Here is a 13,550-nt window from a genome sequence, read left to right as displayed (position 1 = left end):
GTCCACACGTTTGAAGTTGTTGAAGGCTCGTACAGTCCCACACTGCCCACAGTATCCACACTCTGTATGCCACCTGCCTGCCAGTAACCCTGCTGCTGTCTTGGTTTTCAGAGTGTTTTGTGACATACCAGTGGTTGTGTCCACATAACCATTGTTTTCTTTAATAACAACCCTGTCTTTGCTAGGGTTTTGTTTTTTTTTTTCCTGTGATGAAATACCATGACTAAAGCAAGTTGGGGAGGAAGGGGTTTGACTTACACTTCCAGCATTGCTGTTCATCATCGAAACAAGTCAGGACAGGAACTCAAACAGGGCAGGATCCTGGAGGCAGGAGCTGATGCAAAGACCATGGGTGCTGCTTACTGGCTTGCTTCTCCTGGCTTGCTCAGTCTGCTCTCTTACGGAACCCAGGACCAACAGCCCAGGGATGGCCCCACCCACCGTGGGCTGGACGCTTCCTTATTGATCACTAAATGAGAAAATGCCTTGCAGCTGGATCTCCTGGAGGCATTTCTCAGCTGAAGCTCCTTCCTCTGATGACTCTAGCTTGTGTCAAATGGACACACAAAACCACCCAGTACAGACCCCAGGGCCCAAGAATGGTGACGTCAGCTGCTCCCTGTGTTGAAGAGATGTGTGGTACCTCCTTCAGGCAGGAGGGAAAGTTGTCTGAGAAGAGTCTTGTGGTCATGTGTGTTGCCTTGATGAGAGCCCCATGTCTGATGCAGTGTTCTGATGCTGTGAAGAGACACTGTGACCACAGCAACCCTTATAAAGGAAATCGTTTAATTGGGGCTGACTTATAATTCAGAGGTTTAGTTATCTTTGTGGTAGGGAGACACGCAGGCAGACATGGTGCTAGAGAGGGAGCCAAAATTTCTACACCTCAATCCACAGGTAGCAGGAAGAGAGAGCTTCTGGGCCTGGCTTGAGTTTCCAATACTCCCAAACCCTAAAGCCTACCTCCCACCAAGGCCACACCTCCTAATCCTTGTCAAGTAGTGCCACTCCCTAATGACCAAGCATTCAAACATATGAGCCTATAGGGGCCTCTCCTATTCAAACTGCCCATACCCCAGTACATGAAGGCATTTCAGCACACACCATGATCTGCTTAGCTTTTATTAAGGTATATCATTATCATTGTCCCATTTAATTTTCAGTTGTTGATATTAATCTCTTTCTCTACCTAAATTATAGGTTAGATTCCATCATACATACAGACTGGTTTGGATGGGATTTGTCTCACAAGGGCTAATGTTCTGGAATGGTCCTCAGTATGGTGAGATTGGGGATTGGTGTGGGGAATGACATGAGGACCCAGAGTGGAGCGGCTTGTGTTGAGGTCATTGTTCCAGGCACGGGCCATGGTATCAGTTGTTATGAGAGGAAGGTGGCTCACCGTTTCTCCTGATGTTAGTTTGTGTTTCGAGACAGGGTCTCTGTGTAACCCTGGCTGTCCTGGAACTCCCTGTGTAGACTGGGCTGGCCTCAGACTCAGAAGAGATCTGCCTGCTGGGATTAAAGGCACGCGCCACTGAACTTCTGAAGTTCTGTGTTGGGGTTGGGTTTTGTTTTTCATCTGACTTCGGCTGCATTATGCTCTCCTGTATTCTGTTAATGGGCTGTGTCATTAAAAACAGTGGCCCTTGGGTTTCAGGCACGAGTCCACCTCAGATGTGATACGCCCTCCTTCTTCTGTGTGGCTGGGTTCAAGTTGGCAATGAATCGTTAAAGGTCCTGTACCTGTGAGGATCATTAATCTCTATTTTATTTCTTGTCTAGTTTTGGTGTGAGATTAATACTGGACTCAGAGAAGTGAGCCGAGACGCCCCTCCTATTTTCTAACTATTTGTGTCGAATTGGCTCTGGTTCTTTCTTACTCCTTGACAGAGTCCACCTCGAGGCTGTCTGGAGTTCAATGTTCTAGTAGGAAGGTGATAATAATAACAATAATGATAATAACAACAACAATAATGAAATGCTGTAACAAAATATAATAATATAACACCACATGTAACAATCTATAATAATATAATGTCACATAATGATATATAATAGCACAACACCACACATCACTGTATAATAGTTTACCACATAGAACAATATACAATAACGTAATACCACACATAACAACATGAAATAGTATAATAGACATAATGATATATAATGATATAATACCACACACAATAATAATAATATGATGTATAGTAACATAATACACAATATATATAACAAAGTAATGGAACACATAATAACATGGAATTAGTGTAATAAAGGGCTCCGCGGGCATTCTGCTTCTCCCTTGATTATTTTTGGGCCCTTTCCCTTTCAGGGAAGTGTGGATGTCATCTGCCCTCATCGACTCTAGTGTCTTCTCCTGTCCTCATCCCTTCAGTGCTGAGACGGCCCCCAGCTCCTCCTGAGCGTGCCGCTCCTGTCACAGGACCTACCTTCAGTGTTTCTCATACTCTGTTTTGATGAGAGCAGGTCCTCCCAGTCATGACAAATGTCTCTCTTTGCCATGGCTCTTCCCATTTCCTTAGCTCCCTCTTCATACTGTGGTGGAGGCTTGGTTGATATGTTATAAACAGAACTTTATAAACTTTATAAACAGCGCTTTAAGTATGGCGGACGCTTCATGAACTTTGACATATACAGACATACATACTTTGGGGGGCGGTCATTGAGACAGGGTTTCTCTGTGTAGCTTTGGAGCCTATCCTGGAACTTGCTCTGGAGACCAGGCTGGCCTCTAAATCACAGAGATCCTCCTGCCTCTGCCTCCCCAGTGCTGGGATTAAAGGCGTGTGCCACCACACTAAGCTACATATATTCTAGATATATAGAATGTCTATATATTTAGTACATATTGCTACAAACCCACACCATATCAAAATAATTAATCTATGCATCACCTTCAGGAGTTTTTATGGCCCTGTGTTCACTTCTAAATGTTCTTTAGTTTGGGGCCTTTTACTGGATCCATTTAGTATTAATTTTGCATATAGCCAAGGTTGGATGGAGTGTCGTGAGTCCAGCGATGGCTTTTCCATATTCCTGTATGTATTGCCTTTCTACCTTGTGTGATGCTAGCAGTTGAGCCTGTGTGGGTCTGTCTTCATGCTCTGAGTTCCTTGTCTCTCTAAACTGGGAATTGTTTTTGTACCCTTATAAGGAATCTTGGATCTATCTGGCACTTGCTTTGTTCTTTTTCAGTTGTTTTAACTGCTCTGAGTTTTTCTCATACACATTTTCAGTCACTTTGCCAAATTCTAGCAAAAACGAAGCGAGCTTTGGGCTTGTGTCTGCAGGTGGGAGAGATCTGAGCTCCTGATTGGTGAGTGTGAGGTTTCCGATCCAGGAACAGGCTTGGATACCTGTCAGGAATGTCTGTGCTTTTCCTGGTTCCTGGTCAGGCCTATCCCTGAGTATTGATGCCTTTGATGCTATAGTTGTAACTCATAGCTGTGAACTACTTTTATAACTGGTTTTTAAAATTTCAACTTGTGATTGTTTATTGTTAGAGAAACAATAAGCACCATCTTGAATCCTGCAGCTGTGTTCCACTCCTCTTCTGGTGCATTCTTTGTGGATTCTAGTGGGTTTACAGGTCATCATGTCACCTGTAAACAAAGCCAATTGGAGTAGCTCTTTTCCAGCTTAGATGCCATTCACATCTGTCAGTTACCCATTTTTGTTTTTTTGGTTTTTTTTTTTTTTTTTTTTTTTTTTTTTTTTACTTGTTATCTATTTCCTTGCTCTGGGCCCTGCCTCAGACATGTATAGCAGCATTGTCCAAGGATAGTCCTGTCTGGTGTCTGATCCTAGAGGAGCAATTCTTCCCCAATTTGCAGGTCACGTTGACTGTGACTGTCTTGTCAAGGAGCAGTTCAGTTTTAGGACTTTTCCTTTTTGTTCTGATTTTCTGAGATCTTTCAGTTGGGAGTTGTTGGATTTTATTGGATGCCTTTTCTACTTCGATGCAAGTGATTGTGTGATGTTTTGGTGGTGTTTTTATTCTGTCAGTATGAGGGTTCCTGCATCCATCGTAGCGTGTGGATGGATCTCAGGGTTCCTGTCTCCATCGTAGGGTGTGGATGGATCTCAGGGTTCCTGTCTCCATCGTAGGGTGTGGATGGATCTCAGGGTTCCTGTCTCCATCGTAGGGTGTGGGTGGATCTCAGGGTTCCTGTCTCCATCGTAGGGTGTGGATGGATCTCAGGGTTCCTGTCTCCATCGTAGGGTGTGGATGGATCTCAGGGTTCCTGTCTCCATCGTAGGGTGTGGATGGATCTCAGGGTTCCTGTCTCCATCGTAGGGTGTGGATGGATCTCAGGGTTCCTGTCTCCATCCTGAGGGTGTGGATGGATCTCAGGGTTCCTGTCTCCATCGTAGGGTGTGGATGGATCTCAGGGTTCCTGTCTCCATCGTAGGGTGTGGATGGATCTCAGGGTTCCTGTCTCCATCATAGGGTGTGGATGGATCTCAGGGTTCCTGTCTCCATCGTAGGGTGTGGATGGATCTCAGGGTTCCTGTCTCCATCGTAGGGTGTGGATGGATCTCAGGGTTCCTGTCTCCATCGTAGGGTGTGGATGGATCTCAGGGTTCCTGTCTCCATCGTAGGGTGTGGATGGATCTCAGGGTTCCTGTCTCCATCGTGAGGGTTTGGTGTCAGGGTGAGAGCTCAGGAGTGAGCTTCTCATCAGTTTTCTGAAGGAGTTGTTAAAATCAATATATTATTTCTCCTGTAAGTATTTGCTGGAATTAACCAGTAAAGATAATTTGCATGAGATTTTCTCTGAAAGGTTGGGATGTTAAGTAAAATGTATCTAATAAACCTGTGGTTAATCCGGAAAGTTACCAATTTGGATCCAATGTTTGTCTTGATGGCGTTTTATATTTGAATAATCCCTAGTGGTGTCTTCCTGTACCCCACACCTCCACCTGGTCAGTCCAGTTAGAGATTTGTAAATGTTGTCTTTTCAAAGCAGCACACTTTGATTTCACTTGTTTTTCTGTATTGGTTTTGCCTTTTGAAGAAACAGGCATTGTTTTCTTATCCTGTTTACCCCTTTCTTCCACCTACTGTGGAATTTCATTTTCTCTTCTGTTTCTAGTTCCCTTCAGTGGGAGTTGAGGTCATTGCTTGAGACTTTTATTCTTTCACCCGATCAGTGCTGTCAATTCCCCTGTAGGCATCACATCTCTGCTCAACAATGTTGATGCATTGTGTTTTTATTTTCGTTCGGTTTGAAACACTTTCTCATTTCCTTTTTGATTTATTCTTGACCTGTGGATTATTTAAAAGTTTGTATTTAGATTTCAAACACATGAAAGTTTTCCAAATGCCTTTGTTATTCATTTCTAACTTAATTCCACTGTGGGTACAGGGTGTACATTGTGTATTTCAGTCCTTTTAGATGGAGGCTTGTCTGATGTTCTAGCACAGTCTGTTTCATTTTGACTGTGTACAGTATATTCTACTGTGATTGGGTGTGGCAGATATCAAATATCAATTGTGTCAGCTTGGTTGGCAGTGTTGTGCAAGTCCCTGGGACCCACTCGAAGGTGGAAGGGGAGAAGCACCTCTACCAAGTTGTCCTCTGACCTCTGCATGTGGGTGGTGGTTCATGTGCAAAGCATGTCAGTCATATTAATAAACTTAAAAAGCAATTTCAAACTTTTAAACAAGAGACGGGTGCTCTGGTGGTGACGTGTTAGGAGACGGGTGCTTTGGAAGTCCTTCACAATTAGGTCATGAATCTCTGTTCTTTCAAGTACAACTAGCCTCCTTATGAAATGGCCCCCCTGCCCTGTGAAGACAGTGCTTCTCTCCTCTGTTCCCTCTGCCTGGTGAGATGCAGCAGGAAGGCACAGAGCCTCACGAGACATTGGATCTGCTGGTGCCTTGACCTTGACCTTTCCGAGCTGCAGAACTGTGAGAAACAACATTCTCATCCCGCCACACCCCAGCAGCGCCTGACTCTGGTGACCATCTCCGTTCTCACAGCTTCAAGCTCACTGCTTCTGTCTGAAGTTCTATGCCAGCTGCCTAAGGGCCAGGATTCTTATTTTCTGCTGTGAACAAAAGCTCCCCCAAAATAAGCTCCAACTGAACCTTCTGCGAGGCCCATTAGCTCATTAGAGCTTCAGGGATGGTGGGTGGGGAGGTTGGGATGTTGCCGGTCCACAGCCTAATTACAATTTATCTCGGGTGATCTTTATTCTCCTACATAGCTATTCCTTGTCTACTTCTGTGTCAGACCTAATGTCCTGTGACTAACAGATAGAAACCTTTTGGAATATATTAACTTAAGAAACTCTAGTTTCTATCGACCAAAAGTCAGAGTCATCAGACAGCATCCAATGTCTACTTCCGGGATTCTCTGCTTTGTTGCTCTGTTTCTACAAAACCTTCATGAAACTGCTTCCAATGGGAACTTGGAATTCAGTGTCCCCTAAATCTGTGTTTATGGTTTTGAAGTTTTTACATTTATCTTTATTTGGTGTGTATGTGCACATGTGTTCCACAGTGGAGGTCAAAGGGCAGCTTTTCGTAGTTAGTTTTCTCCTCCCACCATACAGGTCCCAGAACTGGGGCTCAATTCATCAAGCTTGGTAGCAGGCACCATCGCCCAGTGAACTGTGTCACCAGCCCTGGGTTGAGAGTTCTTGATGCCTGGCCTCCTCAGTCATGTGACCTCTTCTCTATAAGACTTCATCACTCCATGATACATTGTTACTGTTTTTTGCTTTTGGAGGAGATAGTTATCTTTTAAAAATTTGGCAATGAAACACGTTGTCTGTTTTACTAATATGCCATGTTCTGTCAGGTTTGTCTAATGAAACCTGGAGAGTCGTCCATGCAGCTCCCTTCGAGTTGTTGGCTTGTGGCCGTTGTCAGTTGTGATCAAAACCTACAATGAGGAGCAACTCAGGGGAGAGAGGACTGCTCTTGGCTCAGCTTTGGCATTTCAGTCTGGCATGGTGGAGAGTGTGGCGGACAGAGTGTGGTGGAGCTCACAGCAGTGGGGTGAATGTTAGAGGCCCCTCATCTCAGCAGGCCAGGAGCAGGGAGGCCGGAAGCCTCAAAGGCCCGCCCCTGGTGGCCCACTCCTAAAGGTCCTTAAATATCACCACTGGCGGGGAGATAGGCTCCTAAGACATGAGCCTGTGGGGACACTGAGGATCAAGCCCTAGCAGGATGCTCTTGTGAGGTTTCACCCTCAGGTCACTGAGCACGTGCATAGTCTATCCGACCGTAGGAAGCTTGTAGGGTACTTGGCCTCTTCCTATCTGGTAGTTTGTCTCGGGCACAGTGATGAGTGACCTGGTCATGGTTTGTCTTACCTGCCACAAAGATCCCCAGGTCTCACTGGGCTCACCCCTGCCTGGCACACTGGCCTTCTTTGCTCTGCACACTAAAATCAGCCCTCAGGTGTGTGTTTGCTACATTAGCTGATGCCCGCACCTCTGCAAATGCTCCTGTTACTCACAGTGGCTTTTCCCCATATTAACGTAACCACTCTGACTTTCATTTGATTAGCTGTAATGTGGTGTGGTTTTCACCCATTCACTTACAGTCTATCTGTTTCACTTTATGCAAAGTGGCTTTCTGGTGCTGATCCCATCGAGTCTTTTTTTAAATTTTTATTTATTTATTTTTGACACAGGATCTGGCCCCAGACTCCTAGATCCAAGGAACCCTCCTTCCTCAGCCTCCTATGCAGCGTGGCCTGCAGGTGGTGGCATCTTGCTTTTCTGCGTCTTTAAAAATAAAAATTTAATCCAGTTTGATAGTTTTTTCATTGGTAGTTTAAATAATTTACATGCAAAGTGATTATTGATGTGGTTAAATTGGGCCCTATCATTTACCGTTTTCTGTTTGTCTTGCTTTTTCTCTATTCCGCCTCTCCTGTCCTCTTTGGATTGTATGAGCGTTTTCTTTTGCGTCATGAGTGTCCCCATGGCTCATACATAGCGCCTTCTTCCCTTCCCCTTAGCCGCCAGGAAGTCCATTGACGAGATGGTTCTGATGCATTGGATTTTTTCCTTGGAACAGTACTTTAATCAGAACAGTGGGCTTGCCGCCGGCAGTGCCTGCTGCTGTCTGGGTTACTGACCTGTGAGCTTCAGTTTCCAAGCTCATCTTTCTGCAGCTGCTCATTGCACTTCCCAGTCCATCTGTTGTGGATTGCTTTTCTTTTTTTCTTTTGGGGGAGAACGGGGGTTCGAGACAGGGTTTCTCTGTGGCTTGGAGGCTGTCCTGGAACTAGCTCTTGTAGACCAGGCTGGTCTCGAACTCACAGTGATCCACCTGCCTCTGCCTCCCAAGTGCTGGGAGTAAAGGCGTGCGCCACCAAGCCCAACACTGTTTGCTTTTCTTGGGGTAGTTGCCTTTCTTTTAGTCCAGAGCTTCTGTTGCTATGTGTAGATGGTAGGCTCGGAGCAGGGACCCTTGTAGGCTTGATTTGTTCCCCTCATGTTAACATTGTTTCCTTCCTTTAAAATCCAGTGACTTGTTTTTTTTTTCATGGCCCATGTCTGCCGTCAGTGCTGACTGACATGTTGCTCACCTTCTCCCCCTCCACCGAGAGTATGCTAGAGTTACGCAGCTCCTGAAGCCCTGGCCTGGCACCTGTACTGCTCTGGGGGGGAGCCTTGCTGGGTTTATGGACCACAGTCTGCTCTCCGGTGGGGTTCACTTCTCTGCCCTCTCTGTGGACAGAGGGAGGCAGTGTTTGTTTGTTTGTTTGGTGTTTTTGAAACAGGGTGTCTCTGTGCAGCTCTGGCTGTCCTGGAACTAGCTCTGCATATCATGCTGGCCTTGAATTCACAGATCCTCCTCCCTCCACGCCCCACAGTATTTTTGTTGTTAAGACAAAATATATCATCTATATTGACTTCCAGTGTAAATGTAAGGTTGCAGGCTTTTCATTTTCCTTCACATTTATTTTTAAACTTTTTTTATGGGAATTTTTTTACTTCTATTCACCTCGACACTTTTATTTTTGGTATTAGCAGTGGATGCTGGGAAACGCTCTACCCTTCTTGTAGGTTCTTTTTTCTTCTTTTTTGGTCCATAGTCTACCTCCACTTAGGACCTACCATCAGATTGCTGATTTCCCATTTATAATGTGTATTCAACTAAGGAGCTGCCATTAAATTATCGTGCTTTAAACTCTCTTAAAAGCAATCCTATTTGTGTGGTTAACCTACCAAATCAATACTTGGTTAATTTGATTTGCTTAATTATGCCTTCACATTTTAAAAATTGCTTTTTAAGTTAATTTTGTAGTATAATTTAATTTAATAAAATATGTCCATGAATCTAGAGAAAAGGTTGGCAGCTAGAGCATACAGGCCCCATCTGGCCTATGACCTGTTTTTATATGGCCCCTGGTTTAAAAGTAGGTTTTATGCCTGTAATCAACTCTAATATGCACACACGCACACATACATACACACACACACACTGCAACAGTGACTATACATGGTTCATAAAACCTAAACTAATTATCATCTGGCCCTTTGCACAAAAATAAAAAACTAGTAATTCTTATTCTTGGGTAAAATCTGCAAAATAAGATATTTTTTAAAACGGCTTTTTATTTTTTAAAATTTGTGTCTGTGTATATGTACGTACATATGTGTGTGTGTGTGTGTGTGTGTGTGTGTGTGTGTGTGTGTGTGTGTATGTAAGTATGTAGTATGTATACCATGTGTGTACAGGTGCCCAGGGGTGCAGATGGGGGTGTTAGATCCCCTGGAGCTGGAGTTAAGGAGGTTGTAAGCGGATGAGGGTGCTGGGAACTGTACCCAGGTCTTCAGGAAGAGCAGTGAGTGCTCTTAGTCACTGAGTTATTTCCCCAGCCCCCAGAGAGATAATCATTTCCTACTGGTAACTCAGTCTCCCCCATTCTGTCCCTTCCCTTCCTCTACAGGTAAAGCATACTTACTTGTTTTGACTTGAAGCTCAACTTGCTATTGTTTGTTTATTAAACAGGATCTTAAGCATCACAAGCTGGTCTCAAACTTGCTGGGTAGCTAAGGATGACTTTGAACTTCAGATCTTCTCGTCTTGACACACACACACACACACACACACACACAGACACACACAGACACACACAGACACACAGAGACACACACAGACACACACAGACACATACACACACACACACAGACACACACACAGACACAGACACAGACACACACAGACACACACACACACACACAGACACACACACATACACACACACACACACAGACACACATACAGACACACACACACACAGACACACAGACACAGACACACACACACACACAGACACAGACACACACACACACACACACAGACACACAGACACACACACACAGACACAGACACACACAGACACACACAGACACACACACAGACACACACAGACACACACACAGACACACACACACACACACAGACACACACAGACACACACAGACACACACACACAGACACACACACACACACACACAGACACACACACACACAGACACACAGACACACACACAGACACACACAGACACAGACACACACAGACACACACACACACACACACACACACACAGACACACACACACACACAGACACAGACACACACAGACAGACACACACACACACACACACACACAGACACAGACACATACACACTCTCACACACAGACACACAGACACAGACACACACACATACACACACACACACAGACACACACACACACACAGACACACAGACACACAGACACACACAGACACAGACACACACAGACACACACACACACACAGACACACACACACACACACACAGACACACACACACACACACACACAGACACAGACACACACACACACACACACACACACACACACACACACACACACACACACACACACACACCCTGGTGCTGAAATTACAAACATTCTGCACCACACCTGGCTGTTCCTAATGGTTTAAACACGTGTCTGCCTGTCCTCCTCTGCACACTTTCTCTCTACCTTTGCAGGGCTCTGAACATGGGGTCCTGGAGATGCCTTCAGCAAGACAGGCTCCCTGGTGTTGTGATGGGCACGGCGGTACCCATGTCCTCTTTGTGCTTCTTGTGTTGTCTGCTGGGCTATTTCTGGTCCTTCACTGTCATTGACACAGTGCTGACATCTTGGCACTTTGCCGGTGCAGCTCCATGACCAGTTCTTAGATGGGGTTGGGTGGGTTGGGGGTGGGCTGGGCTGTGGGCGGCTGAACACCAGCCCATCTGTAGCGTTGCTCGGCTCCTCCTGAGTTGGTATATTTCTGCCAGCAGCTTATAACTATCCAGCACCCTGACACCACCCAACAGAGGTACTGTCACACTCTGGGAGTCTGCTCATTTAATAGGCAAGGGATGACATTTAAGTTTGCTTAAATTGCTCTTGTTATGAGCAAGGTCGAAGCCATTTCCCTGCTGATGAGCTGTGTCCTCTCGCCATCTTCTGTGGAACGCAGGCTTTCTCGTCTCGTCGCAGAAACTTCTGGTGCTGCAGATGGTGACCTTCGCATCTAATACAAGTTACAAATGCCTCTCCCACTTGGCTCTCCTTTATGCATCTATTATTTATCTGCTCTTTTTCCGCCTGCGAGTGAGCCGTGGTAGTTACTCCTTCACTTGGTCAGTATTACTGGCTTCCCTGCCACTGCTCCTGGCTCCAGAGGTGTGGCCGGGAAGCTCCCCGAGGCCTGGCCCATAGAGGAATGCAGGCATGTTGCCTTCTCATATTTATATGGTTTCCTATCTTGTCTCAAGGTAAAATTTTAGTTGCTTCTTTAATGTCTACAGACACTCCTTTTGCTCACATTACCTTGAATGTTAGAGACGAGCCCTGCACACATGCTCTGAGCTGGCATGTATAGAGTGCCACATGCTTGCACTTGAAGAAGCCCATATGCTTGTTATCAGGAGCAGTCTGGGAGCGGAGACCTGGGCCAGGGCCAGAACCTCTCTGCAGCAACTCTCACAATCTGAGCGAGCCAGGGGCCCAAAAGACGCAAAGCTGTGCCTTCCTCGTTATTAACAGTACAGTGGAGTCCAGGCTGATTGGCCACAGGTGGTCTTCATTACCCAGAGACGGCATGAGCTGTCCTCAACCTTCCCCAAGGCCAGGCTTTCCACAGTGGGCCTGCGGTTGCCAGTGGAGGTTCTCCTCCGTGGCTCCAGTCCTGGGTTAGGGTGTGCCAGCTGCCAGGGCGATAGTCAAGGTTGCCGTAAAACTCACCAGCTAGTTGCACAAATGGTGAGTCTGCTCTACAGGGCGTGTCACAGTGGGAAGGGAAGTCTGTCGCATTGGGTGATGAGCACTCACAAGGCCAGCCTCCTGCCCACGTCTGTGCTTCCTTGTGCGTCCGTCCATCACACGGTGCGTTCCCCATCCATTTGCTTTTAGGATGCCCTAATGAACTGGGCTGTTTCTAGCCATTCTGAGAAGATGTTCTGGTAGAGTTTACTTGGGAGGTGCGGGTGCAGGTAGTTGGGTCATGGGTGGCTGATGGCCCCTGGGTATGTTGTCCTGACTCAGCAAACACAGGGAAAGCCCAGCTCCCAGGTGCCTCCACCGTTTCCTGCCCTAGCCCTTGTATAACCCAAGGAGGCTGCAGAGTCCATGATGTTAGGGCCGCACATATCCCAAGGCACACATGGCACCTGCTAACTGCTGTTCTCTAGGAACTGGAGGGCTCTGACCTGTACTCGCCGGGGAGAAACAGGCACTTCCAGAGATGACTGTTGTGTGGACTAGACCTACTCCCCACTGTGTGTGTGATCTCCTTCCTAGTTGTCTCTTGACTGCCTAGCAGCCTAGCCTGGGGTGATGGAGAGAGAGACAGAAGGGGGATGTGTATCTTAACATGGTCACAGAGATGCCAAGTGATCCCAGAAGGGCTTTAAGGGTGGTGGGTTGAACTGCTTAGGACAGTGGTTTTCAACCTGTGGATTTCAACCCCTTTGGGTGTCAAATGACTGTTTACAGAGGTCATCTAAGGCTATTGGCAAACACAGATATCTACAATTCATAACAGTAGCAACATTACAGTTGTGAAATAGCAAAAAATAGTAATTGTCTGATTGGATGTCAACACAGCATGAGGAGCTGTAAAGGGCCCCGGCGTTAGGAGGGGTGAGAACTGCTAACTGGCTTAGGGGATGACAAAGCCAGTGAAGAGACTGTCAGGGTCAAGGTGAGTCCTCTGCCCGCTAGCAACTGCACTTGAACACTGGATGCTGTGTGAACTTGCAGGGGCAGATGTTGGGGCCTGATGCATCCTGTCCTCTCCTGGGTCCTATCTAGGATATATCTCAGCAGCAGTGTGGACCCTGGCCGTCTTGTGCCGTTCCCTGCCAACCTATGAGCTGTGCCTTTGAATTCTGGTGTCAGGGAACGGCGTGCAAGAAAGCAAGCAGCTCCTGGTGCCTGCGGGGCTGCTGCAAACATGTGTCTGCTTTCGTGGTTCTGCGGCCTGGCCTCTCCTCTCCAGGGTGGC

At 46.4% G+C, this 13,550-nt stretch overlaps 1 protein-coding gene across 9 annotated transcripts in view; it reads left to right on the top strand.

Moving 5' to 3' along the window:
- Wdr25 (WD repeat domain 25) overlaps nt 1–13,550 on the top strand; it is a 164,725-nt gene that overhangs the window by 144,229 nt on the left and 6,946 nt on the right. The window lies entirely within an intron of this gene.

The sequence above is a fragment of the Cricetulus griseus genome, chromosome 5 (genome assembly GCF_003668045.3).
Source record: "Cricetulus griseus strain 17A/GY chromosome 5, alternate assembly CriGri-PICRH-1.0, whole genome shotgun sequence".
NCBI classification, from domain to species: domain Eukaryota; kingdom Metazoa; phylum Chordata; class Mammalia; order Rodentia; family Cricetidae; genus Cricetulus; species Cricetulus griseus.
The sequence above is the reverse complement of the archived record's forward strand: the minus strand, read 5'-3'. Positions and strand labels throughout refer to the sequence as shown.